Below are 24,851 nucleotides of genomic sequence, written 5' to 3' on the forward strand. Positions count from 1 at the left end.
CAGCAGCCTGGCTGTCCGAGCCAGATGCCATAGCGACCCAGGCGGCCCGCATGGCATCAGGGAGATGTCCTGGCCGGGCCCCGCCGTGCCCCGGGCCCCATGGCGGCCGCCTGGGTCGCTATGGTGATTGTTACGCCACTGCCGATCACAATGTAATTCCCGCCTGAGAATGGAGAATACACAAAACAGAATGCGGAGGATCATAATTCTGAAATATATAATGACTGCGGAACTCGGGGGGTTTAATGTTCCCGCACTTGTGTCTGAGAGTTCAGATTACAATCTTGTGCCGGAGACGCAACAAAATCACACGAAGGGAAGAGGAGAACATACGCGGCGTTCTCAGAGTTTACACAACGCCATGCTTCAGATTTTTCTCAAGGTCCCTCAGTCAGAATTGTATTTATTTGATGTTTTCTAGATAACTTTGCAGGTTTCTTAAAGCCCAAATCCAGTTTTCTGACAGGGAGGAAGACGCATGGTCAGAATGCAGGCAAAGGGTCAGTCCAGGCAGGAGGCAGAAATGTGGTTGGTACTCAGGCAGCAGGTAGAGATGTGGTCGGTATGCAGGGAAAGGGTCAGTCTGGCAGCAGGCAGAGATGTGATCCATACACAGGCAAAGGGTCAGTCCAGGCAGTGATATGATCAGAATACAGGTCAAAAAGGTCAGTTTAGACATCAGGCGGAGACACGGTGAAGAAAACAGGCAAGAGTCAGTCCAGGCAGCAGGCAGAGAGGTGGTCAGTATTTAGGCAAAGAGTCCAGGCAGGAGGTTAAGACATAGTCAGAATGAAGGCAAAAGGTCAGCCCAGACACCAGGTCAGGAAAACCGGCAATGGTTGGTCCAGGCAGCAGGCAGAGATGTGGTCCTTATGCAGGCAAAGGGTCAGCCCAGACATCAGGCAGAGACACGGTCAAGAAACCAGGCAAGGGTCGGTCCAGGCAGCAGGCAGAGACACAGTTGAAAAAAACAGTCAAAGGTCAGTCCAGGCAGCAGGCAGAGAAGTGATCAGTATTCAGGCAAAGTGTCAGTCCAGGCAGGAGGCTAAGACATAGTCAGAATGGAGGCAAAAGGTCAGTCCAGACATCAGGCAGATACTTGGTCAAGAAAGCAGACAAGGGTCAGTACAGGCAGCAGGCAGAGATGTGTTCCTTACAGAGGTAAAGGGTTGATCCAGGCAGCAGGCAGAGACATGGTCGAGAAAACAGGCAAGAGTCAGTCCAGGCAGCAGGCAGAGACACGGTCCAGAAAACAGGCAAAGATCGGTCCAGGCAGCAGGCAGAGAGGTGGTCAGTATTCAGGCAAAGTGTCAGTCCAGGCAGGAGGCTAAAACATGGTCAGAATGGAAGAAAAAGGTCAGTCCAGACATCAAGCAGAGCCATGGCCAAGAAAACAGGCAAGGGGCGGCCCAGGCAGCAGGCAGAGATGTGGTCCTTATGCAGGCAAAGGACCCAGCTTCCTCATTGCACAGGAAGCCGGCTCCATGACAGTGGGAGCACCGGTATCGGTACTCCGTATTGGCGAATACTGAAAGCACATTGGTATTGGTACTCATGCTCGATACCGAAAAACCGGTATCGGGGGATTCCTACCACAAACTGGTGGCCATATAGTGTACAAGCCAATAAGAAGTAGATCCCTTCCACAGAACTCTTTAATTGGTTCATGTATGGGGCTGTTTGGATGAGTTGGTTGGACCTCGTGGTTCCAGCCATGTTTGTGGCTATTTGGGCATCTTCAAGCTTTCCTGGCTGGTCTCCTGGTGAAGTCTCTGGCAGTGACACAAGCGACTAGGGACCGATGGGACTTGTTCTACATACACAGTGCAGCTCTGCTGCCGTTGTCATGGGTCGGGGGTTGTCGTAGCCTCATCCTCGCCTTGAACAGAACATTCCGGAGCGGCGTGTGATTATCGACCTCTACCCGTATCCCGGCAATGACGGCGCTTTCCAGTCTTCTCTTTTACAAGGCCACGTATATCTGCGTCACACTCAGGCAGGAGGAGGTCGGGGACCTTTGGCTTCCATTTTAAGAGGTCACCATCTTGTATTTCTCTGAAACCATCCCGGGAACGGATCGCTTCATTGGGCCTGTCAGGTCGTCCTTTTCTTCCGGTAAACGGCAACAATAACGTTTCTCCTTATTGGAGGTCAGACCGCAGAAGGAACCGAGACTACGGGAGCGCGATAAAGGACTAGACGTAGATCACATCCTCACCTACCATGGAGAAGATTTAAAGCGGGACTCCGGGAAGGAGCTGAATACACAGACAGTACCTGCCAAAGGATTTGTATCTCTGTCCATCCAGTCCTGAGATGCACACAGCTCTGCCATATATTACAGCCATGTCTAAGGGGGCAGGAGACCTGATTTTTCTCTGCTGCAGTTTAGTAACACTTACAGGTCTTGTCCCTCCCTCAGTCTATGATTGGACAATGGCGGAAGAAGCAGCAGACTGATTAGCTCTTCTCTCTGTCACTCTGCTCTCTCCTGCCAGCATGTTCCTTGTTTAACACATCAGCACTGCAGTGCGAACTGATAGGCTCCTTGGCCTGCTTCTCCCTCTACCAGCCTAAGCTCTGCTGTATAAGTGAAGCAGGCACCAAGTCAAATCCAGGTACTTACCCAAGTTGCTTTTATAAGCATGGCACACCATTTACTTGCTTGAGAGGGGTTGCCGTCTCCCCAAGCCAACCTCTATGGAATATACTGATGAGCATACGCCTCCTCCTTGGCACAGCACACTTGCACAGACAGCACACCCAAGCCCTCCCACATGAACCATTCACAATTTTAAGTCACTCTGTACCTGGGCTGGTTTGCCAATGCACAACCTCCATCTAGTGGTCATAATGTGATATTACAGGCAGAACATTCAAAATTAATTCCTATGTGCCTCAGCTTCATCTAGTGGTCATACTGTGATATTACAAGCACAGCTCCTAAGCTCCATCTAGTGTTCATATTGTGATATTACAAGCAGCTCCTCAGCTCCAACTAGTGTTCATAGAGTGATGTTACAAGAAGAACATTCAAAATGAATTCCTTTGCTCTTCAGCTCCATCCGGTGGTCTAATGTGATATTACAAGCAGGACATTCAAAATGAATTTCTATGCTCCTCAGCTCCATCCAGTGGTCACAAAGTGATATCACAAGCAGCTCCTCTGCTCCATCTAGTGGTCATAATGTGATATTACAGGCAGAACATTCAAAATTAATTCCTATGTGCCTCAGCTCCAACTAGTGTTCATAGAGTGATGTTACAAGAAGAACATTCAAAATGAATTCCTTTGCTCTTCAGCTCCATCCGGTGGTCTAATGTGATATTACAAGCAGGACATTCAAAATGAATTTCTATGCTCCTCAGCTCCATCCAGTGGTCACAAAGTGATATTACAAGCAGCTCCTCAGCTCCATCTAGTGGTCATAATGTGATATTACGAGCAGAACATTCAAAATGAATTCCTTTGCGCTTCAGCTCCATCCGGTGGTCATAATGTGATATTACAAGCAGAACATTCAAAATTAATTCCTATGTGCCTCAGCTCCAACTAGTGTTCATAGAGTGATGTTACAAGAAGAACATTCAAAATGAATTCCTATGCTCTTCAGCTCCATCCAGTGGTCACAAAGTGATATTACAAGCATCTCCTCAGCTCCATCTAGTGGTCATAATGTGATATTACAAGCATCTCCTCAGCTCCATCTAGTGGTCATAATGTGATATTACAAGCATCTCCTCAGCTCCATCTAGTGGTCATAATGTGATATTACAAGCAGAACATTCAAAAGTAATTCCATTTCGCACAGTAGGAATGTTCACAGATATTCACAGAGCAAACAGTCCTGTGAATTGTTTATAAATTAACCCCTAAGTGTTCCACAGTGCAGATCGGTACAACGCACCTGATAATTGGCAGCATAATGTTATCAGCAGTGGATGACCTCTTCCCTGCAATAATGACCCTCGTTGTCATATGATCATATGACGAGACATCATTGTGTGGATTACATACAATGAGTCCGGTACTTAGACACGGTACATTCTTCAGCAGAGGGGGATCAGGGGTCTCATGGAGGGGATTAGAAGAACGATGGCAGGGATACAGCCGGAGGCATCGGTAATAAATCTGCTTTCCTGGCGGAATCTCTAGCGGGATAATTATATCACCAAGATGGAGTGTAAAGAGGGAAAAAAACATAACAGTTGCGTCCCCGCGCGTCGCATTGTATAACGCCTTGAATTCAAATGACGGTGCGCTGCCCGGGGCGGCCCCCGTGCCTCTGACCTCCTCTTAATTAGTTTGATACCTGTCGGCAAAGGGAACGCCGCGTCCTCTCGGAAAGCATTTCGGAGAACAGAACGTCGTCTTTGTGCAGGTGTCACATTGTCGGCGAGGTACGACTCTTCCAGGAACTCTCCGCATACCTCCCTTAAAGGGGAAATGTCTACAGATGAGAAGGAAAGATCTGTACCCATCCCCCACCCCATCGTACAGCACCCTGCTGGCCCCTCCCACGGGCCACGATCTGCCTGCATTGCATAGAGACGCGGTGATGACATCACCGAGTCCGAAATAAGAAATGTAACGAAAATGTCAATCTTTTATATAAAAAAGTCATCAGGTGACGAGGGAAGAAAACATATACAATGTAAACTTGAATCCGCGTCTAGTGGACGAGCCCCTCGTGTGTAGACGCCGGTATCCCTATAATAAGACAAGGACGCGAAGAAGAGGGACCGGCATGGCGGAGTCGGGATTGAAGGGACGGTGACCTTGGCTTCCTGCAGACGTATTGACAATGCGGAGGGAAGGGAGAGGCTGCGGGGAAGCTGCACCTCGTGTGTGTGACTATCGGAAATCTTTAGCTTGTGCTTCACATCCCGTCCTCTCCTCTGTTCTGAGGACTCGGCGCCTCCAATCACCAGCAGCGGCTGCAGACAAAGGACGCTCCCTTCCATCATCACCAGTATGGAGCCCAATGGGGGCGAGCGCCATTGGTACAGTGGAAAAAAAAATTGCCTGTTAAAGGAAACCTGAAAAAAGCCGGAGCCCGGCATGCGATTCCCCCTCCAGTCTCCTGGCTGTCATGCTGGTCCACTGGCTTCAATACTGTCCCTGATCAAGTATGTAGGTCATTGATTTCACTGGCTGCATGAGTTTATCTGTGTCTGCAAACTCACACGCTGCAGGCAGGAGGAAGCATTTCCTCGGTCTCCCCTCCCCCCAGTGATCAGTCTGCTGCAGGCAGGAGGAAGCCTTTCCTCAGTCTCCCCTCCCCCAGTGATCAGTCTGCTGCAGGCAGGAGGAAGCATTTCTTTACAGTCGCATTTGAAACATAACTCCATATCGGTGGCAGTAACAATGTAACTATCTCCCGTAATAATTCCTTTCCTCCACTAGATGTCCTCAGAGCACCCATCCTCCTCCTCCTCCTGGGGGGCTCCATTGCAGCGTCCAGTACAGTAGTCAAGTGAGCCAGGGCTATTATGATGTCACAGCTGCAGGGGGTGTGTCCATGACAGCCTGGGCTCACAGACAATGGGTTGAATGACGCTGGGTGTCACTGAGGACATCTAGTGGTGGAAAGGAATTATTACAGGAGACAGTTATATTGTTACTACCACCGACACTGCCGGAGGGAAAGAGGAGGGACCCATGCCGTGATCAGTATGGCTGGCTCCTCAGGAAGGTGGGGGAAGGGCAGGTGAGTTTTTTTTTATAAAGGAGGAAACTTTTAACAAATATTAAATCATGCTGTTTGGGATTTAAAGTGCAACTGCAGCCATAACATTTGTGGAGGGATTAGAACACCAGTCAGGTTTTTATTTCTGTCTGTGTCCTCGTTAGGGAGATTCGCCCTCTCTATGTGCCCTGGTGACCTGTAATGATGTCACTTAAAGTGAAAGAAAATCCCCAAATTTTGGGTTGTCACCGGAACAGATTGGAAATCCTCCAATGGGGACACTAGTTATGGTGACCACCAGGGATTCCCCTCTTTTTGAAGGGATTTTCTCTCACTTGTGCCTATCGGACAGGAAGTGAAGGGTAATCTCCCCAGTGTGACATAGATGCCAACAAAAGCTGACAGGCGTCACGACCGCCCTTACTCTATCCAAAATTTAAGTAAAAAAAAAGGTTTTGGCGTCAGTTCTCTCCCCTGTGACATTTTTCCTCATTTATAACTTCCTCTTCATTTGTGCTTGTCTGTTGTCACATAATTCCTCGGTGGCTTTTAATATCCTTATATTTCACCGCAGGGCTGCCTCATCCTATATATCTTCCCCCCCAATACAGCCATGTGTCAGAGATAATATGCATGTGATGCATAACATGGGACAGGAGCGGAACATTCGAATCCGCCGGGATTGTGATGATAATGCGTTCGAATGTGGATCTCCTGGAGGTCACCTGACCCTTCGCGGATGTCTGTGGAAGGAGAGAAGAATTGGATTTCCGTTGTCCTCCTCGGCTCTGGGGGGGGGGGTCACATCCCGTTCTCTTGGGGCGGAATGTTAAGAATATTTATATATAGAGGACATACATATACATACATACATACATACATACATACACATACATACACATACATACATACACACATACATACATACACATACATACATACATACATACATACATACACACATACATACATACATACATACATACACATGCATACACATACATACATACATACACATACATACATATACATACATACATACATACATACATACATATACATACATACACATACATACATACATATACATACATACACATACATACATACATATACATACATACATACATACATACATATACATACATACATACATACATATACATACATACACATACATACATACATATACACATACATACATACATACACACACATACATATACATATATACATACACATACATATACATATATACATACACATACATATACATATATACATACACATACATGCATACATACATACATACATACATACATACACATACATACATACAAACACATACATACATACACATACTGTACATACACATACATACATACACACATACACATACATACATACATACACATACATACATACATACACATACATATATACACATACATACACATACATACATACAAACACATACATACATACACAAACCGTACATACACATACATACATACACACATACACATACATACATACATACACATACATACATACATACACATACATATATACACATACATACACATACATACATACACATACATACATACATACATACTGTGACATAAGGAGAGGGGACATCATTGAGGGGCGGTATGTTTCCCCTCGCTTTCTATCCTATGTGCATGAATAGCGGAACCCTGACCAGGGTTTCGCTTTGACTTTGGGTCCGGATGGTCCAGCTCGGGCTTTGGGTCTCACCTGGATAGTTGATTGCTTGATGAATGCTTGTCCAGGTGAGATAAAAGGGGAAGGCTGAGACATGGTTTTGCTCTGGCCTGGGACTCAGACAGCCTTCTGAGAGAGCTACATGTTGGATGTGTTCATAGAGAAAAAGAACTTTGCTGCCTGGACTGTTTTCCCCAGGGAAGGTGATCCCCCATTCGAGCTATACCCCCACAATACATACACATACATACACATACATACATACATACACATACATACACATACATACATACATATACATACATACATACATACATATACATACACATACATACATACATACATACACATACATACACATACTGTACATATATATATTCAGAGTTTGCTTCAGAAAGTCAGCGGCAAGGAAAGGAACGTCCGCTCGGCCGGCAGACATTTCTTATTTCCTGCATGACATTTTGGTAGCGATCCTTCGCGCTGCGTAACGGCAGATGGGCCGCGACAAGGTCTGAACGCCTCCTGGAACGGCGCATTAAATGTACGCAGAACAAGCTTTTCCTGGAGGAAGGAGGCTGAGGATCCCGAAAGAGGAAAAAAGAAACAAATGTATTTCTTGTAGCAATTCATTACATTTGTAACAATCCCACGAGGCTCGGTTCACACACGCAGGCGATTGAGCTGGTGAGATGTTTTTGCGCGGTTGTGGCGCGTTTTCACTGCATAGAGATGTCTATGGGACCCAAACCGCGCGACAACCGCTCGAAAATAGCTCCTGCACCTTTTTTGCGTAAAAGGCGATTTTGTCCGCGCGACAAACCGCAAAGGTGTGAACAGGGCCGAATTGACTCTCTCTGCTGCCCCAAGGCCAGGTTCCTCAATGCGCCCCCCTACCCACCAACAAACCCCTCCCCCAACATGGAGAATAGCAGACCTGCAGGCTGCATACAAGTGATCTTGGAGACATCGCCGGGATCACTTGCACAAAACAAGCGGCGGCTTCCCCGCTGTACATTTAGCCCTGCTTGCCCAAAGCAACTACCCACCCGGGCATCGGGAGATAGGAATTCCACACCCCTGCTGCCCCTCTACTCCCTGCTGCCCCTCTACTCCCTGCTGCCCCAAGTCCGGGCCTTGGTTGGCCTTGTTGGAAATCTGGCCCTGGGTGTGAACAGCCTCCATTGAGTTCAATGCAAACCTTTTTTTGTTTTTGCGCAATATCGCCTACGGGTCAACCTAGCCTGAAATTCTGCGATGATATCGGTGGTATCATTGGTACTTGTGACTGCTCTAAGGCCGGTGCACACCGGGGCGATCCGTGACCGCGTGGCAATCAGGCACGATGCTGCGCGGTCACGGGGTCGCCCATCACAGAGGATCACGCTGTGGGTGCCAGGGTGCGGTTATCCGCCGCGATTCTGCCCGCGCATCCAAACACAATCGCAGCTAAAACAGCCGTCGTGTATCACAATAACAAGGTACACGTACCTTTTTTTCTGCGATCGCCGCATAGATGTACCCCATTTAAATCAATGGGGCAGCACGGCAATCGCTGTCTGCAATTGTGCACGTCCCGGATCGCTCAGGTCTGCACCGGCCCTTAGAAAGGGCTTTAAAGATGGACTTGAGCCCTCCCTAACCCTAAATCATTTTTGGGTGACCCCCCCATTCCCTCTCCAACCCCACCATTTTCTCCCCATTCCACCATATCCTTCCCCCCCCCATCAGGATAGTTAAGAGGCAGATGCTCATTTAGTCTTAGTGGGGGACGAGAAGTAGAGGATGGCGAATAACTGATGGCCCGCATCCTTTTTTTGGATAGAGTGCAGAGGGATTAGAGCTCCCTGTCAGGGTTTTTTGCTGCCTGTGTCACGCTACCTATAGGTCCTGGTGACCAGGGGTGTATCTACCACAAGGCAAACTAGGCATTTGCATAGGGCGGCACTTTCCTGGGGGGCAGCAGAAAACACTGTCCCAAACCAATGAGGCGGACAGGGCCAGGCTTGCCTTTGGGCATACTGGGCACTTGCCCAGTGGGCCGAGGCTGGGCGGCACAGAATCAGGCAGTGGCGGCTGCCTAATGAGCCAAACTAGTTGGCCATAAGGCCCTAAGTGCGGTTGCCTAATTAGAGAGCTGCCCGGTGGAGGGGAGGGCCCAGTGAGTTGTGGTCCAGCTGGCTTTGTATAGGAGGTGGAGGAGAAGCAGCGGGTGGCTCTGGGCTGGACAAAGCATTTGATCTGATGGAGGGATGTCCTAGAAGCAGGCTGGGACTGCAATGTATTCTTTAGATTACGGGGGGTGCCCGAGTTTAGTTTTGCCTAGGGCAGCACAAAACCAAAATACACCACTGCTGGTGACCATTATCAAATTTTGGGTTATCACCAGAACAGGGATAGGAAATCTTCCAATGGGGGACACTAGTTCTGGTGCCACCAGGGATTTCCTTTGGAGGGCTTTCCTCTCACTTCCTGTTGTGGATATTGGACAGGAAGTGAAGGGAAATCATTAAAGGAGAACTATGAGATGAGTGATTTCCACTCACCTCATAGTTCTAAGCCGACTTGTGACAATGAGACTGTCACAGGTCGGCTCAGTAGATCGGGAGGTGAGCGAACACATACCGGCGTTCGCTCACCTCTCGATCCTGTCACGGCTCTCTGCCGTGACAGGGGCTGAATTCCCCGTTCCCCGCTCCGATCTTCCAGCGCTGACTGGCGGAACGGACGGGGGAGGGGGCGGGTACAGCTGGCTCTGCCTCTAGATAGGCAGAGCCAGCTGTCACTCACGCAGCTGGGCGGATCCCGGCACAATTGTCGGGGTCCGCTTCAGCTGCGGCGTCTCAGTATACAGCTACAGCTCGCGGTATACTGAGCCTAGGGTGACGGGAGGACGCTAGTTTGTGTCCTCCCGTTACCCTAAGGAGAACTATGGGGAAAAGCCCTGACACCATAGTTCTCCTTTAACGTCACAATCGCGGCGGATTAGAATGTTCCGCTCCTGTCCCATGTTATATATCACATGCGTGTTATCTCTGACACGGCTGTAAGATATATATAGGATAAAATATAAAGGAGAGGTCAAGAGGGTACAGAGGGCAAAAAAAAGCAATGACAGGGGTTATACTCCTCCCTTACTCTGTCCAAATCTAAAAACAAAAAATGGAACCAGTTACACTTTAAGTCCAATGACAGACGGCTCTCCCCTAATATTCACTGTCTGCACCCCAGCAATGTGGGCGGATCCTCGACGTCCTTATGTCCATGATGGCATTGGGGAGGGAGCAGCCAATGTTTTCACAGTTGCAAAACTAATCCCGCCCACTGTCCTCATCTCCACAACATAATGTCTTCAGCCCAAGATAAGAACTCGGAGGACTAATTCATCTCATTGAGATAACACAAGCAGGGCCGGCGCTAGACTATTTTGCGCCCTAGGCAAGACCAGCACCCCCCAGCCCCCCTCCCACGGCGCAACCCCCAATCCCCCCCCGCGGCCCCATTCTCCTGCCGGATAGCTTCCGCAGGCATGTAAGCAGCCTGGAGCAATAGGCAGACAGCTATTGGCTATTCTAATTTGAAATAGCCGATAGCAGACTGGCTATTGAAACCCCGCCCACTGCTCAGTGGGCAGGTGTAATAGCCAGCCTGCTATTGGGTTTTGCAATTTGAAATAGATGGGGGGCACCATGGGGGGATGAGTGGTCGTGGCTGCGCCCTAGTCCCTATGGTTGCTGGTGGTGCATAACAAGACCGTTGGGGGGGGGTGGGGTTAGGTTTTTGTGGGGTGAGCTGGCGGTGCACAAGTGGTGGGGCCAGTGATTGTGACCTCCGGGGGCCCTACCCAGCTCACTGACATCACTGGTTGCCAGGAAGCTGGGCAGGAAGCCGGCCAGAGCGTCCCATGTTGCTGAGAGCTCTAAGCAACCTGGGACGCTCTGGAAGGAAAGGGGCCCGCTGCCCACGTGACCCAATGAGATGCCACCTGACGCAGCCACCCTCAGGCTGCCTCATTATAGGGTGACACACAATACACGGTGCAGTACCAGTTATTGTAACTTGCACTTTTTTTTAATGTTTTGAATGGCACCCCAGTCAGTGAATTGCAACACGTGTGCGTTAATGCACCACAACCCCGGGCGCTGCATTGTGCAAAGTTCTGCAGGTTTGTTGAGTCCTATGTTGTGGTCCTTCAAGGGTGCCGCACTACAACGCACATCAATGCGCCAAATGACGCACTTTACTTAAAGTTTTGCTTCAGTCCGTATAAAAAGTAACACAAGTTCTTTATTTTCTGATTATAATTTGCCGCTGTGTGTGACATTTTTACCCGTGACCCCTGCGCTTTCACATTTGGTTATACAATCTGCCTTTTTTTTTCTGTGGAAGGAATTTGTACCGGGGTCCGGATAATGACAACCAGCAGATCGGCGTTTCGCTGCCGCAGACCGCGCAGGGAAATCTGAACAAGTCGGATCAGAACGTTTCCATTCCTCGCAAAGTCCAAAGTTACGTGAGAGGATAAAACTTTCTACAGGAATTTCCCGGCAAAGATGCAAATCTGACCCGCTGAGCAATGCCGATCCGCATGTACTGTACCTTTAAGATCAGAAGTGGATCAGAAGCAAACTGACTCCACAGCAAGCACAACATTTCATAAATCCTTTGTCGGAGGAGCACTTTATAGAGAGCAGGGGAAGACTGCGGAGGGATGGAGCTCCCTGCCTCAGTGCTCCTCTCAGGAGAACTCCGCTCTGATGCAAGCAGTGGGCTGCCTCTCGGGAGGAGTTATGCAAATATCAAAATGCCTTGATGGGTGGATGTCTATCTGGACGGGTGGCTATTCATAGACATTCAATACTTCATTTGCATGCAGACCGCCCTAGGTAACACCTGTATTTTATGCTGAGCCTCCATGATTGAAGTAACTGACCCCCATAGTCTACATCAGGAGTAGGCAACCAGGGCACTCCAGCTGTCGTGGAACTACAAATCCCATGAGGTATTGCAAGATTCTCACAGCCACAGGCATGACTCCCTGAGGCTGGAGCATGACGGGATTTGTAGTTCCACCACAGCCAGAGTGGTGAGGTGGCCCTATCCTGGGCTAAATGAATGCCATATGCAGAAGCAGACAACTTTCCTCTCCGCTTCTGCGATATGCAATGAAAATTATGTAAAATGGATGTAAATTTTATTTGCTATCCTCTCGCACAGGTACATTTTTCATTGATGCAGAATAACTGACTCCATTGCAGCGCCGGTTATTAACGTCGTCTTTATCCATCTCTAATAATGTCAGAGGCAATCTATCTTAATGCAGAAACATTCTCCCCGTCCCGCGCATTAATGTACACGGAGACGGCGGCACATATATATGCATATCAATCCCTGCAGGGGCACGCCGCGTCCCAAGCGGTCTCATGAGTGTTTTACAATTGAAACTCTAAGTGGCCGTAAGAGGCTCCTACATCAACGCCAACGCGGCAACCTCCGCTAAATGGGCAACTTCATTCCGCGTTCAATAACCCCCCCCAGAATATGAGGCAAACCGGCAGGGAACTCCTCATGGTGATAACAGGAAGAAAAGATACTTTTCATTTCCTGTCTGAGGATTCCAGTGGGCCTTGTACCCCCGGGGTGCAGGATCAAAATCCTAGCAGGGAAGTTATTCGTAAAGGGTTCCTATGTTCTTCCTGCATCTGAGTAGTTCTTGGGGGTCAGAGATTGGCACGAATAGGCTCCACGTACTTTGCAGAATTTATATAAGTACAAAGCTTTGGTCTGCGTCCCCTCCGATCGGTGCTATTCTGCCCCGCCTGTGTTGGCAGAGGCAGCGAGGATAGGAGGGGACACAGAGCTGATGTAGCAGTCGGCTCCCAGCGGGGAAGAGAAAGCTGTCAGGAAGTGGTAGGGGGAGGAGCTTCAGGATCGGTAAATATATTGAATATTTTCCGACCCTTTGCTGTATTGAGCAAACGCCAACTAATCAATACAATCAGTGTTTGTAAATAACTGAGGACCTAGTGAATACTATGTCCACAGTTATGATTGAACAGGAAGTGCTATACATCACTTCCTGTTCATTCATGACTGGGTTGATAGTAAATATTTACTACCTCCAGATTGTGAATGAACAGTAAGCCTCTGTACTGAGAGCTTCCTGTTCACTGAGTGCTGAGGCTGCAGAAAAAGAGATTGAGGACTCTTGTGTCCTCAATCTCTTTTTCTATTTTAAAAGAGAAATATCAATATTATTATATTCATAAATTAATATTATATTTAAATAAATATTATTTAAATAAAATAAAAAAATAATTGAGATGTATACAGTATATATAGAATGCAAATAAATGAGTTATATACAGTATACGCTTAGCAGATTTTCTTTTGGAAAAAATACCAGCCATATAATCTCTTTCTTGTTGAAGGATATACAGTATATGGTGGTTTTGTACATATGTTCTTTATTTGTGATCACAACAAAAAAATAAAATAAATTGTAAATATGAAATATCTTATATTTTGACGTTGTACTCTTTTTTCCCAGAAGGGGGAGCTCTTTGCCCTTTTTCACATTCTTCCTTATCTCGTTATTCAGCATATTGATTAAAGCTTCTTGCTTACAGGTCTCAATAGCTCAAGTCGAAATTCAGTGACTCACAGAAGTCACCTATATCACACATGACTCATCAGACCGCTCAGTCTGAATTTCAATTAGAGAAAGGCAGCCACAAGGCAGGCAGCCACTGCTGCGCTGTGTCATTAGATAACCCATAGTGCTCTGGGAATCCTCTGTAATGTAAAGTAGATGTAAATCGTAAATTAATGACATTTGGTTTGTTTTTATATGTGTACTGTATATGACATGTATACTAAGCGACTGACATTTTATAATGGAGTAAAATACTTGTTTTGACTCTTTTGCATCCTTTTTTTTTTATCTCAGCGCTGCTGATCTCCTCCAGCCTTTTTGAAGCCACATTCTGTCTACATAAACTCCAGTGATGGCTGCGTGACATTTCTCATGTGTCATGGAAAGAAACTCCCACCCATACCACCACCCTGCTATATATATATATTGTGAGCAGGGGCGTCCCGAGGCTGGGTGACACCCGGAGCGGTAACCAAGTGTCACCCCGCTGAGACGTCACTGCGCATGCGCGATGATGTCAGCACGCACGCGCGTCAGTATTCTGATACCTGCCGGCGACCATCGTGTTGATGGTCGCCGGCAGAGAGAGGAGGGGACAGTCACCTGACTGGATAAGGTATGCCGCCGGGTCCCCTCCTCTCTCCTGATACTGTCAGCGTTCAGTCCATGACCGAGCGCCCGACTTTTCAGAGGGGGGTGACACCAAAATGACTGTGAGTCATTTTGGTGTCACCCCTCCAATGGTGTCACCCGGGTGCGGGCCGCCCCCCTCTTGTGACGCCACTGATTGTGAGCACAGCCGGATATTGCATGGGCAGTGATTCCAAATCTTCACACACCTGCTGTGACGTGTAATCTTCAGTGCAGGGACCCCTGAAAGAACCAGCGAGTGCACCCAACCTGAAAGGATTGCTGGAGATTTGTGCCTCGGCCGGACTCGTCCTTTAAGAAGCAGACACAATGATATGATGAGTATTCAGGTGGAAGTGCTGCGGGGAATAAGATATCATTTAGTTGCTCAGACCCCGGGGGGAATACTTCCTCCTGGAACATGTCAATCAAACCAGCGAGATTGGGCTGCTAGCTCCGGCCGGCCCTGTGCTGTCAGTGTGACAGGCAGACGCTGCAGACGGGGAGCCGATCTTAAGGCACAATTCCATTTTTATTCCCACGACCTTCGGCCGCCGTCCTGACTTTTTATAGCGAGATTCCGATTTTCTCTTCGCGTCCATGGTTTCCTGCCGGAGAGCCGAGCCATTGAGCTACACTGCGTGTCATTGTACCGCATCAGATATATTCTCATGTTACATTCATGCATACTGAGTGATGTGCAGGTATTCATTACCTCTCTCAGAGATCACAGTACTCCCCCTGACAATGCCCCCATCAGCTTTTATCTCAGGACAGTGTCATCTCTGTCCAGGCATCATTCAGAGTCACTATCTAGTCCCTTGACTAAGATGCCAGCTCAGAGATAACACAGCCGTGTAAATTTTGGTGCACTCTGCAGTTCTTGGTTGTGTTCACTAACGTGTGACAGGACAGATGCCTGGCCACGGGCCCCGTGCTGGTCGCGGGCTCTCGGGCAGCGCCCGACTGCCCGATGGGTCAGTCCGCCCCTGTGTGACACAGATCAGCCCCTGCTGGAGCCTCTCACCTTGTGACCACTACTCCACAGCTGAGAAAGCAACTTGTCAGATTTCTCCATTGACTGCAGGATCCTCCTGCAGCCCCCACTGTCTCTCCTCCGAGACTGTGCTACCGTGTAATATGTCATCAGTGGGTCTAACAGAAATCAAAGTAGATGCAAGCCCAATCACTCAATTCTCATAAAAGCTTTAATGAATTAATTAATGTCACCCCAAAAGTCATTTCTCAATCTGCAGCTTTCATTAAAATAATCCCTGGTGATCCTGCCATGAAGGTCCCTGTCCGAGCACTTTATATGATGACAACGCTTTCCCAATCGTATACCTGTGTTGTGCTAGAGACTACAGGTGTCACTAATCCAGAACAGGTACGGCAGAGATGAATTACTGACTTTGCAATGACTTTTATGATCTGCATACTTGTTTCAGGTCAACAGCTCAAAGTATCAAAGCCAGAGGATCGGTATAAAGGTGCCCATACACTCTACAACCATCGCAAGACCTTAGTCTTGCGATGGTTGTAATCTAATTAAAAGCTTGTACGATCTGCCCATCTTGGACAGGCAGATCGATGATCGCACGATAATCGCGCACTGGAAATCCCGCGATCGTACGATAATCGCAACGTGTATGGCAGGCGTTGCTACTGTTTTTACTGTACGGTCGCACGTCTTTTGTCTAAGGAGCATGTTCGAAAAGGAGCATGTTCGTTTGTGGCATGCTCGGGAGACAAATGCCGAATGGGCCGGTGTGCGCACGCGCACACTGCCCGTTCAGCATTGCGGTCATCGGAAGCCTGCCCCCTAGCGGAGCGGGCTTGCAATGATCGCAAGTACGATCTGCCTGTACAAGATGGGCAGATCGTACGTTTTTTAAATTACTTTACAACCCTCGCAAGACTAAGGTCTTGTGAGGGTTGTAAAGTGTATGGCCACCTTAACAGTCAGGCCATTGCCATCTTCAGCAACAGGCCAACAGTGGCAGCCTCCATGTTTTTTTTTCTAGGAAAGGTTTACATCTAAATACTCGTTCCCGGTAAAACGCTTGAGGGAAACGCGTAGGTGGGATCGGGCCCTTAGGCCTAGGAACATATGATGGAACAGATTTCCTTCATCCGTTGCTGCATCCATCAAACTCCTTGTGTCTCTGCTGCATGATAGCGGCTCCCATCTTGCTGGTAGAGCCATACATCTTCCCATATTAAACAACGATCAGCCCTGCCAAGTCCAAGCTCGGGCACACAAAGCAGTAATTAGCTCTTGATCACCCTGTAATGTGGCTGCTGGGGTAACTGGGGGGGCTGGATTTGCATTCATCATATGCAGGGGAGACGGCTGATTGATAGGAGCGCTGTGCGGTCTGTTTATTCAAAGACTCGGATCATTTATCATGCATGGGGCGGAGAGATATCCATTCGTTATCATTACCATTCTCAACAATCAGAACATACATATTGTATATGCCGACTGTGTGCCGGAATTATGAATCTGGTTCATAATTGCCCAATAATCATAAATAAGGCCTACAGTTTGAGCATTGCTTAAAACAGGTTGATGTTTGTTAGAGTGAAACTTGGAGCAAACCATAAGGAAAACCTCCAGATTCAACCAAGATGCTATTACACGCTGCAAATATATGCAAAATAATGTATATAACAAAAAAAAAAATTAGTTTGTACCTGTTAAAGCAGAAGTATGGGGGTCAGTGTTTTTCCCCATAGTTCTCCTAAGGGTCACGGGAGGACAAAAAATAGCGTCCTCCCGTCACCCTAAGCTCAGTATATCGCAAGCTACAGCTCGCAGTATACTGAGACCGCCGCAGCCGGGACGGATCCCGACATCAGTGGCGTAACAACCGGGGGGGCAGCAGGGGCGCGGGCCCCGGGCGAAAACTGAAGGGGGGGGCGCCGGCCGAAAATTGTAACTGTACCCGCCCCATCCCCGTCCGTTCCGTCAGTCAGCGCTGGAGGATCGGAGTGGGGAGGGGGGAATCACTGTAGGGAGCCGTGAGTGGCTATCTATCTGCAGGGAGATGATTGGAAAGTGAGCGAGCGACGGTATGTGTTCACCCACTTCCCGATCTATAGAGCCGACCTGTGACAGTTTAATTGTCGCACGTTGGCTCGAACTATGAGGATGAGTGATTTTCACTCACCTCATAGTTCTCCTTTAAGTTCTCCGTTAGATCTTGGCTATGCGATGAGTGCCTCTTATAAAAGCCAACAAGCATCCCTAGCATCCTTATTGTCCCTTCAAGTTGTGCAGCCATTTTATGGTGCCCTCATTTAATTCTGTCCAGTCTCCAGCCACTGATCAACGTGTCTTCATTTCAACGTGCATCCAAAATGACTGTCACCTCCTCTGAAAAGTTGCACAAGAGAGGAGGGGACCCGGCGGCATACCTCTTCCCGCCAGGTGAACGTCCCCTCCTCCCTTTTTGGGCGCCCATCACCAAGATGGCCAAAGGCAGGTAAGTGCGTGTGACGTCATCATGCTCGTGAGGACGTTGCGCGTGCATGATTACATCCCAGCGGGGTGTCACCCAGTAGCCACTCCAGGTAACTCCAGGTGACACCACGCCTAGGGGACGCCCCTAATATACTAAATATATACTGTATATATATAGAGAGAGAGATAGAGAAGAGGAGATGAGATGAGGGAGGGGAGAGTAGATTTCTGATACACCTTGTACAGTGGAATCATTTCAGTATCAGTCATCACTCCTTGGCTCCAGTTCATTCCTCCACCCGGGTTCCTTTTAGTTAATATATAATATCAGATATTCGGAGTGATTTAAGCACAGGTTCCAAAGCAGGGATGAATTTAAGGGGTTAAACTCTATTTTCTGCAATATTCCCGCACCCCATTAAGCTGATGATCATGGAGAGAATCTTGCTTGGTTACCAGTATTGTACATTCTATGTGATCGGATACGTGACCTTTAGATAAAGCACGCTGACCTTTATGTAAAGTTGCTGCTTCTGTTTGCTGTATTTCCGCAGGAACTCGGAACACTGATGGCAGCTAAACGGAGCCACTCTAATATTTCCTATTGTTCTCCTTCCCAGGAGCCGCTATGACCATTATATATAATAAGCCGAGGAGCAAAGTGCATCAGTAGCCAATTATACATTAGCTTTCAGAGACATGACTTTGTATACTTTATACATTATCATTGTTCTTCCACAACCTATATATACATTTATATGCTCATTGAACTGTATCTTGTTTCTAACAAGATACATGCATATCTTTCCTATGATCCTCAGTTCTATCTAGTGGCCATAATGTGGTATTTTCCCCATTCACTTTGTTCTGTATAAATTAAACTATTGAAAAACATCCGCCAAGAGGAGAAAGTACATGAAGAACATTCAAATTTTCCCCCATTCTCACAACAGTGAATATACTTGCGCAGAACAATGTGAAAATACCACGTTATGGCCACTAGATGGAGCTGAGGATCATAGGAAATAAATACATGTTGGTAAAGAAAGAGATACAATGTTACAATTTAAGAGACTGATGTAAAAAATGAACATATAAATGTAACCATTAATACTATGGGGGTTAGCAATAGTTACATTTATATGCTCATTGAACAGTATCTTGTTTATTTCACAAAGATTTTATTGTAATTTTGTTTTTTCAATATAACAATGTAGAGAGTACATCATAGCATAACAAGATACATGCATATCTTTCCTATGATCCTCAGTTCTATCTAGTGGCCATAATGTGATATTTCCGTATTCACTTTGTTCTGTATAAATGAACCTATTGAAGAACATCCGACAAGAGGAGAAAGTACACTAAGAATATTCAAATTTTGCCCCATTCTCACATCAGCTCATTAACTTGCATGTAACAATGTGAAAATACCATATTATGGCCACTAGATGGAGCTCAGGATCATAGGAAATAAATACATGTTGGTAAAGAGATACACAGGGTTATTCACAAAAGAGTGAAGACTTTGGAGAAGGCCGGAGAAGTGAACCATCTAGTCCAAAATATCTGAACTGGAAAGTGTGATGAATTGGAGAATTTTTCCAAATCAGATATGTTGTCCTAGATCAGGGGTGCCCATTAGGTAGATGGTGATCTAGCAGTAGCTCTCGAAGCCGATGCTGGTAGATCAGGAAGGGTGTGAATGGCGGCCCCTTTATTCCATTTTGGTATATTTATTTAGCTGTGCACACATGATTACCTATTAGCCTGAGTCTGCTGAACCTGTTGCACTACACTGTTTGCAAAATACAGCAAGGTGAGCCAGGAGAGAGCGGGGAGAGACAGACAAGAGAGTGAGGAGAGACAGCCAGGAGAGAGAGAGAGGAGAGACAGCCAAGAGAGCGAAGAGAGACAGCCAGGAGGATGAGCAAGGAGAGAGAGCGAGGGAGGTTTTTTTTTTCGTTGGTAGATCTCATGTAGCTCGTCATTTGAAAAGTAGATCTCAACACAAAAAATTGTGGGCACCCCTGGAGTAGATGGTTCACTTCTCCTGCCTTCTCCAAACTCTTCAACCTTCTGTGAATAACCCAGACAATGTTAATGAGCATATAAATGTAACCATTAATACCATGGGGTTAGAAATAGTTACATTGATATGCTCATTCCAACTAGTGGCCCCTTGAATTGTATCTTGCTACTAATGTGCATTTATTTTCTATGATCCTCAGCTCCATTTAGTGGCCATAATGCTGTATTTTTTCCATCCAATTACCCATTAAATTCTGGAATCCGACGTGACCATGTTTTGTGGTGCAGTGTAACTATACACTGAGTGGCCAGAATATTATGACCACCCCATCAGTACTTCGTTGGGCCGCCTCGTGACTCCACGAGATGGTGAAAGGTGATGCGAGGAATCTGACACGGCACTGTTGCCCTTCTGTTGTCTTGTACCAGTCTTGCCCCTCCCCCGTTCTGCCCTAACATTGACTAGTCGCTGACGGCCACAATTCGCACGTTCAGACCCAGATTTTCGGCTGACAGTCCGGTCTTTAAACACTTTAACAACAGCTGCTCTTGAACATGTAAAGAATTCTGCTGTTTTGCTGATACTCGCTCCATGGCTCCGAGCGCCAACAATCATCCCGCGTTCAAAGGCTGTTACATCGCGTTGTTTCCCCGAATCTTCAGAAACAAATCACTTCTACTGTCGTGGTAAACAACCTGCTTCCCTATTTATAGTGGTCTGGCCCTCTAGCAACTTCAGCGCCAAATTATAGCTAATTTGCCTACAAACGTCAGGTGGTCATAATAATCTGGCCACTCAGTGTAGGTGTAACATGAAACATGGTCAGAAAGGTGGACTTAGCCTTGAAGTTCAGTTGAATGTCAATTGTTCATGCCGTTAGTTTCTGAATGCGGTCGCCTCCTCGTTTAAATTCGGCGCCCGGCTCCTACTGTCTCTGCAGAAAAAGTCCACTGTGGTCTCCTCTTATTCCACGCCGGTGTCATTCCGTAACTTTCCCTTAATTGAAATTGGGATCCTGATCTCAGCGATACCACGGGAAGCCGCGCAGTCACTAACCATCCCTGAGAAATATGAAGAAACCGTGAAGTTAATTAGGGAGATGGCGCGATACGGGGCAACTGTCACTTAAAAAGGAAAACATAAACAGTTATGTGGAACCCTCCGGGTGATAAACACGCTCAGCCAACACTGCCGGCCGGTGGAACTGCATTCTGATGTTATATTTGATATTCTGCGGGCCAGCGGGAGGCGGCGGAGGGAATTTCAGCATTGTGTTTGTATTGAATTTAGATTTTATCTGGTTGGCTGTGACCTTGTTTGTTATTTTTTTCAGCAGATCGTTATCTCGGCGCAGCTTTTATTTTTCTAGGTCTACAAAGCAGATGCAGGATTCTTCCCGGGATCTATAGGACAATACGTAACAATGCACCATCATAACTGACATATTGCGCAAAATAAATACTAGTGGACAGGGCTGACCCTATAACAAGGCAGCCACGGGTGGCATCTCTTTGGGTCACGTTGGGGGGCAGCAGGCAGAAATGCGCGGCCTCTCTGCTGAACAGTTTTTGAAGTGTGTCTGCTGCCCCCTTTCCGGGCAAAGCTTCGGCGTTTGCTAAGGGCCATACAAATCTCCCCGCCCGCCTCTTAGCAATCTGGGATGTTTTTTCTGGCGTCCCATCTAGCTCCTGGCAACTAGTGACATTACTGGATGCCAGGAGCTGGACGGGACGCCGACCAGAGAAGTGGAGTCACTCCTGCACACCTGTGGGGGGAAGAAGGGGGTGCTGGTGGAGAGTGACCCCACCCTGGTGTGCAGGAGTGACTCCACTACTATGGCCGGTGTTCTATCGGAAACTCCAACTCGTCAAAATCTCCAACGACCTCACTGCCGGGTACTTGCAAGTTGGAGATTTCAACCAGACGGCGTTAGACTGCAAAACACGAAGACTGACGGGGCTTCTGTACAGCTGCATTTTAACAATATTCAGCAGGTGGCAAACTCGACGAGTATTCTGAAAACGCTATGCGCGCATGCGCACCTGTATAGAGCTCCAGTCTTTCTGAGCACTGGAAGTGAGGTAGTTGGAGATCTCGATGAGTTGGAGCTTTCGATAGAACATCGGCGTCCCATCCAGCTCCGGGCAACAAGGATCGGGACAGCCCTGTTAGTGAATCATGGTGCGAAGGGTTAAACTAATATTTAAGACCATTTGGAAATAAATACAATTGATTCAGTTATGCATTCGTTAGCTTAACCATTCAATGACTTGACTATGTCGTTGTGATAAATCCCCTTTAAGGGATAATTCTCATCTTATTCTGAATATTAACAGACCTGTCAGCTGTCATAACAGAACGATGTCACGGCGCACCTCCATAACTAAGACAAATGATTCTGCCAATTTGGATGGATTTACGAGTTCTCTGCTCCCCCTGCGGCGTGCAGATCTTCACTTCTGCAAGTTAAAAGCTTTCTGCTAATCAATTCCATTTATGGAGGACTCCGAAATCAATTCCCTTTGCTTTTCCTTTTTCCCATCAGAAAGCCTGCAGTGAGATGCCGCTCCCCAGACGCTTTTCTTCCCGTTGCGAAAACGAGAGCGGCGTTTTTTGCGGATGGAGCTGCAGTCTTTTCTTTTTGATGCGTTAAAATGACAGTCGGCGCACCTAGGCCTCCCAGGAGCCGAGATGTCGTCTTCGGCTTCCTTGGTTTCATCTTGACAGGCTAGACAGAAACCCGCGCTCGCCATTTTTCACACGCTCTCCACTTTTTTTTTTAGCGAAAGTTTGAAAATACTTTTTGGAGCGCCTCTCAGCCGACTAGCAGCAGCATTACTATTACTAATATTTTCTTATGGAGTAAAAACCAAACTACAGAGCTATTATATACACTATATTGCTAAACGTATTGGGACGCCTTTACACGCACATGAACTCTAATGGCATCCCAGTCTTAGTCCGTAGGGTTCAGTATTGGATTGGCTCCGCCCTTTGCCGCTATAACACCTTCAACTCTTCTGGGAAGGCATCCACAAGGTTTAGGGGGTGTGTCTATGGGAATGTTGGACCATTTGTGAGGTCAGGTACTGATGTTGGAGGAGAAGGCCGGGCTCGCAGTCTCCGCTCTAATTCATCCCAAAGGTGTTCTATCGGGTTGATGTCAGGACTCTGTGCAGGCCAGTCACGTTCTTCCACCCCTCCCCCCAAACTTCCCCATCCATGTCTTTATGGACCTTGCTTTGTGCACTGGTGCGCAGTCATGTTGGAACAGGAAGGGGCCGTCCCCAAACTGTTCCCACAAAGTTGGGAGCATGAAATTGTCCAAAATGTCTTGGTATGCTGATTCCTTAAGAGTTCACTTCACTGGAACTAAGGGGCCAAGCCCAACCCCTGAAAAACAACCCCACACCATAATCCCCCCTCCACCAAACTTTACATTTGGCACAATGCAGTCAGGCAAGTACCGTTCTCCTGGCAACCGGCAAACCCAGACACGTCCATCGGATTGCCAGACAGAGAAGCGTGATTGGTCACTCCAGAGAACACGTCTCCACTTCTCTAGAGTCCAGTGGCGGCGTGCTTTACACCACGGCATCCCACGCTTTGCATTGCACTTGGTGATGTAAGGCTTGGATGCAACTGCTCGGCCATGGAAATCCATTCCATGGGGCCCGGCGACGGGGGGAGTGGAGGTAAGGAGTGTGACCAGCCCACCTGAGGTTGACCCTGCAGAGCCCACCTTAGAGAGTCTATGGTGGGCTCTGCAGGGTCACCCTCAGGTGGGCTGTGTGGGATCTCAATTGGGCTCGGCAAGGGGTGTAACTAGAGATCAAAGGGGCCCCATATAAAATTTTGCTACGGGGCCCTGTGATTTCTAGTTACGCCCCTGTGTATAAGCCTTCAAAATGGGGTCAATTGATTTTCAATGTTCTACCCCCATCGACTTGCATTGAGTTTGAATTCAAAAGTGGGGTGTTCGGCTCATCAATACCCCAAAAACAACAAGCTCGCATTGCTCGGAGGATCTTTAGAACTGCGGCGGAACTCCCCGATCACCGGCACATCATACACGGCCATGATTCCCCTGCGAGGAGCGGTTGTGCAACGTCGGAACTCCCCGATCACCGGCACATCATACACGGCCATGATTCCCCTGCGAGGAGCGGTTGTGCAACGTCGGAACTCCCCGATCACCGGCACATCATACACGGCCATGATTCCCCTGCGAGGAGCGGTTGTGCAACGTCGGAACTCCCCGATCACCGGCACATCATACACGGCCATGATTCCCCTGCGAGGAGCGGTTGTGCAACGTCGGAACTCCCCGATCACCGGCACATCATACACGGCCATGATTCCCCTGCGAGGAGCGGTTGTGCAGCGTTGGAACTCCCCGATCACGGCACATCATACACGGCCATGATTCCCCTGCGAGGAGCGGTTGTGCAGCGTCGGAACTCCCCGATCACCGGCACATCATACACGGCCATGATTCCCCTGCGAGGAGCGGTTGTGCAGCGTCGGAACTCCCCGATCACCGGCACATCATACACGGCCATGATTCCCCTGCGAGGAGCGGTTGTGCAGCGTCGGAACTCCCCGATCACCGGCACATCATACACGGCCATGATTCCCCTGCGAGGAGCGGTT

The sequence above is a fragment of the Nanorana parkeri genome, unplaced genomic scaffold, assembly GCF_000935625.1.
Source record: "Nanorana parkeri isolate BGI_ZX_2015 unplaced genomic scaffold, ASM93562v1 scaffold159, whole genome shotgun sequence".
NCBI classification, from domain to species: Eukaryota; Metazoa; Chordata; class Amphibia; order Anura; family Dicroglossidae; genus Nanorana; species Nanorana parkeri.